Source organism: Nicotiana sylvestris, chromosome 9 (assembly GCF_000393655.2).
Source record: "Nicotiana sylvestris chromosome 9, ASM39365v2, whole genome shotgun sequence".
NCBI lineage: Eukaryota > Viridiplantae > Streptophyta > Magnoliopsida > Solanales > Solanaceae > Nicotiana > Nicotiana sylvestris.
The window spans coordinates 9,627,811-9,633,302 of NC_091065.1; the positions used below are offsets into that span (position 1 = coordinate 9,627,811).

General features: G+C 33.3%; 1 pseudogene; it reads right to left on the reverse strand.

The window, feature by feature from the left end:
* Positions 1-2,464: 2,464 nt before the first annotated feature.
* LOC138877122 (premnaspirodiene oxygenase-like) lies at positions 2,465-3,850 on the reverse strand (annotated as a pseudogene).
* Positions 3,851-5,492: the final 1,642 nt, after the last annotated feature.

Sequence of the window (5,492 nt, forward strand, 5' to 3'; positions counted from 1 at the left end):
ATCCTTTGTTCTTCTTGGGTTGAACCTGTTCCTTCTTCCTGTTTCTTCATTCAGCCCTTTCTTTCTTCCATTCAATTTCCCACTGAGGACAATTCTTGATCATGTGGATAGTCTTACCACATTTGTGGCAGCCTTCGCTAGTCTCTTTTTCAAGGGCCCTTGGTTTGTTAAAGGTTGCACCTCTTGAAGAACCCTTTCCTCTGATTAGGTACTTCTTGAAATCCCTTGTGATCATAGTCATTTCATCATCCTCTAAGTTTGCACCTTCAGCTATTCTAAGAGCCATACTTCTTTCCTTTTTGGGTGCATCCATCTTTATGGTTTGCCTTCTCAGTCCATAGGCAGTGAAATTTCCAATCAGTTCATCCAACTTAAGAGTAGAAATGTTCTTTGATTACTGAATAGCAGTGATTTTACTTTCCCAAGTTACTGGCAAGACCCTTGACAAGATTTTCTCAACCTGGTCTTCTACAAGGATAATTTATCCAAGAGACTTAAGTTCATTTGTTAGTGTTGTGAACCTTGTGTGCATCTCTTGGATGATTTCACCTTCCTTCATGGTGAAATTCTCATATTGAGAATACAGTAGTGTTCCTCTTGATCTCTTTACTTGAGGAGTTCCTTCATGGGCCTCTTGTAGAGTGTCCTAGATCTCCTTAGCAGTAGTACATCTTTGAATTCTTCTATACTCGTCTAGACCTAGTCCACACCCAAGCCATTTCTTGGCCTTGGCATTCTTTTCCTATTTCTTCAAATCTTCAGCAGTACAGCCAGCTCTCGTCTTTGACACGTCCACTCTTTCAGTATTCTTCTTTGTGGTAGCCAGGGGACCATCAATAATAATGTCCTAAAGTTCATAGTCTTCTCCTATGATGTGGTCTCTCATCCTGTTCTTCCACCAGGAATAGTACTGGCCATTAAAGAGTGGAGGCCTAGCAGTAGATTGTCCTTCCCAGTTTTCAGGTAGTGCACTTCTCTTGATCTGTTCCTAAGGTGTTAGCGTCTTCAAGGAAAATCTGCGCTAGTACCAGTTGATGTTTTATACTTCAATACCACACAAGAGGGGGGGAGGTGATTTGTGTGGTACCCAATTTTTGCTTAACTTGATTATAGAAGGATCTGGTTATTCTATGTGTTCCAACTGCCACTATTGCGGATTAATAAATACAGAAAATAAAGAACATAGAGATTTTATGTGGAAAATACCTGGCTCAAAAGGTGAAAAACCACAACCTACCTTCAAGTAGAATTTTCGCAAACTATCCACTAAAATCACTGAGCCAAAAAAAAACTGCATTTACAAAAAACTCTTTTGTAAACATAGGATTAACGCTAATCTCATTGTGGCACACAGCCTCAACTGTTGCGACAACTTCAAGTTAACTCTAACTTGAAAACTCTTAAGTACCTAATACAATTGCTTCTAAATAAGCTGAAAGGTACAATGTAAAATCACCTACTACAATTAAACTATAATAAAAGATAGACACTTGGAACTGATTCTTCTATCTGGTTCAAGTAGCGTCAGGTTTGCATGCTTGAATCACATATAAATTGCCTTGCTATTTTGCTCTCAATTCACGTTTAACTTCTGCTTATGTGCATTACCTGTAAAAGAGAACAACATTAATATTTAAGAAGTTAGCAATTAGAGATTGACTAGGATACTAATGTTATTCTTCCATGGTGGAAGAGTTCTAGTTGATCTCATACTCTAACTCTATCATTTTCCTAAATCTTGTTCTCTTTGTGTAAGGAGTCTTTCTCCTTATCTAATATGCAACATTTGCAATCATGATCAGGAGATATCACTTCTGATAAGTTAGGTTTGTCTCCTTCACGTGCATCTCACATGTATCATAACTGTGTTTCACAAGATGGACCTGGTCCATATCTGAGTTCCTTTAACTTCACCTTTACTTGTCCAACAGTAACTGACAAGAACTTTTCGCTGTTATTCATCACAATTCACATAGCTCAATATCAACAATACACAAAACAAAATATGATGATTCCAGCATATTATCTTTTTTGTGTTTACTAAAACCAGGCATTTTATTTATTGAAGCGGGAATAAAGGATTACAAAGAGGGGGCTGAACGTAGAGTTACAATCCCCTGCGAGTCCAAAGTAAGCGTGGTAATAAAAAGGGTAGAGGGTAATCAAAAACTACAACATACCAAAGTTCCCGCAATGCCATTACCCTCTCTATAGGAGTGTTGGACCTGTGGCATCCCTCTAGTGTCTCTTCTTTATAATGGAGGGATGTAAGTAAGTATATTTAGTTCACACGGGTAGCATGTCACTTTATTACAAAATATAAAAACAACAGAAAATCTTATTTGACAGCTTGTGTGGAAGGCTATAATGATATATCTATATATGAAAAAGGACACAAATATTATAAATAAGTAAACACCAACGGAAGAAAGTACAATGGTAGGGTTGACAAGGAAATTCAAATGCAAGATTCTTCTTTTAAGAAAAGGTTTGATGCCATGAGATTACTCTTGACAATGTTGATAAGGAGTAGTGATCAAATGTAGGTCATTCTTTCTAGCACAAGCTGCTCCAGCCGCCTCAGTCAAGTCTAGTTCACTTGGATTGATTCCAGTTGGGAGTTTCTAGTTAAAGTGATACAATAGTTGAGCCAGTGGAAAATAAACATTTGCTAAACCAAATGATATTCCAGGGCAAATTCTCCTTCCGCTACCAAAGGGAAGATATTCATAATTATTACCAATATAATCCATAGAGTTGTGTTCAAATCTCTCAGGTTTAAAGCTTTCTACGTCATCCCAATATTTTGGATCTTTTCCCATTTCCCAAACATTAACCTCGACTTTATTTTCAATGGAATAGTGTAGCCGTTTAAGTCTGTTTCTTCTCTACATTCTCTTGGAAGCAAAAGAGGTAGTGGAGGATGGAGTCTGAAAGTTTCTTTAATCCATCTTTAGGTATTTGAACTCCTCGACATCAATTTCACCAAAAGTTTCTTTCCCTCTCAAGATTTTTCTTACCTCTGCTTGAGCTTTGGAAAATATACTTGGATTCTTCATCATTTCGATCATGGCCCAATTAATTGTTGTTGATGAAGTATATGTTCCCGCACCAAAGATGTCCTTCATTTTCGAGCAAGTTACAATATTCATTTCTCTTACAACCTTCTTGACAAATATCTACTGAAATATTCAAATAACATATTTGTACTACATTGTGCTACTACCTTTATTCTACACCAAAAGGAACTTTTAAATTTTCAATGCCAAAAACCCCCAAAAACAATTATCATGTTATTTTGCTACTTGTTTCGTTATCCTAATGCCAAGTTGTAGTGATTGAAATAACATTTGTTGTAATTTTCAAATGTGTAAATTTTATGACGAAAGTAAGATTAGTTGTCCCAATTGAAAGCTAACTAAAGTGACTCTTTAAGTACAAAAATTAATTATGCAATTTGAGAACGTTAGTATTAAAGATAAATCATAATACTTCATCAATTTCACTTTATGTGGCACGGTATAACTAGATACAAAGTTTAAGAAAGACAAAAATAATTTTCGAACCTGTGGTATTAAATATGTAATGAAATTCATGTGGCTATAAAAACATGTCATTAAAGATAAAATAGGAAGTTTAAAGTTAAATTATTTCTTGCATAAAAATACGTCATTCTTTATGGAATAAAATAAAACAAGTTCCATAAAAAATTGAATAGAAAGAGTACTAATAATGAAGATAGAAATATGCAGTATATAGTACTTACAAAAATGATAGCTTCGCTGTTGTCGTTATAAGTGATTGGAAATTGAAGGCCTCCCTCTTTCATAAGTCTTAGCAGTACACACAATTATACCTTCACCTCCTCATTCACCATCGCTCTTTGAAGTCTTCTTGTGCTCATTGAAGTTTATGCTATTTTGGAAAAATATAACTTTTATAGTTAAAATTAAATTTTTGTAACTTGATATTGTTTGAGCAACTCTTATTTTAGTCATTGAAAAGAAGTTACTAACTTATGAAATTTTGTACATATAACTTATTGCTGTTAAAATACTATTATTGCAATGACAATCATAGATGTAAGACTAAAGTATAGTAAACTCGTAAATTTATCGTCACTTTAAATTTGTATCTATTGATTTTTTCATGACAAATAGTAGTGACTATTATCTAACTATTTTTATTTTCTTAAAATAAGAAGATAAATATTTATTTGACTACAAAGTTTTGTTTCAAATTTTTAATGTGGCTAGAAGATTGCTACTGTGACGGAAAATTTACCTTGTGGCAAAAACTGATGATTAGTTACAAAATTTATTGTAGCAATAAATTCGTGGTTATATCATTTTATCGTGATGACTATTGCCATGACTTTTTAGAACTTAAAGCAAAGTTATTAATTTGGTAATATTTGATTTAAATGGTTTATTGTGGCTAAAAGGTTATTGTTGTTATATTAAGTTTCAACTCGTGGAAAAAATTAATGATTAGCTACGAAATTTTATTAAAGCAAGAAACATGTGGCTAATATAACCTATATTGCCACAACTTTTAATAACTTGAAGCAAAAATATTCACTTAGCTACAATATTTTCTTTCAAATATTTTATTGTGGCTAAAAAGTTAATATATCTATAGTAATTTTCAACTCGTGGAAAAAAACTAAGAATTAGCTACATAATTCAATTATACCAATAAATTTGAGACTATATCATTTAACTATTGCCACAACTTTTTAGAACTTAAAGCAAAAATATTTATTTAGCTACAATATTTTATTTTGAATAATTTATTGTGGCTAAGAGGTAACTATTGCTACAGTAACTATTGATTCGTGGCAAAAAAATTATGATTAGCTACCAAATTTTATTTGTAGCAATAAATTTATAGCTATTTAGGTAGTTATTGCCACGATTACTAGCAATTGTAGCTAATATGAGGAATTACCTTTATCTACTTAATTGTTGTAGCAAAGAAACTTTATAGTTTTGCAAATAGCCATAGAATTTTAATTTTTATGGCTATTATCAAGTATTAGCTATGTGAGTTAGGCATACCTAACTTGTTTCTCCTTATCAGCCTCCAAATTAAGTTTACAAGTCTTTCTATTATTTTGCTTCAAGTGCCAAAGACTTTTCTCTATGCACTTATCTCTAGCTACATTTATTCCTAGTTTGTGAACGATTAGGTATACACAGTGAATGTTACCCAAAAAAAAAAAAGATTTGAAGAATACACAGTAAATGCGTTTATTCTCCCTTTTTACCTGTCTTTGGTTATAATTATATTAACAAAAGGTTCTGTCGCATTTGTGTGATTACCCAAAAGGTTATCTTATATTTTAGAACTCGATTCTGCGTTCCGAAGTCTTTAAAACCTCATTTTACTCCTCCGCGATTTGCGTGCGCGGTCAGGGCGAGTGTCAAAGCTAGCATATATTCTCATGCTAGACCAATGTTTGATAAATATAAATCTATGGATACAACTGT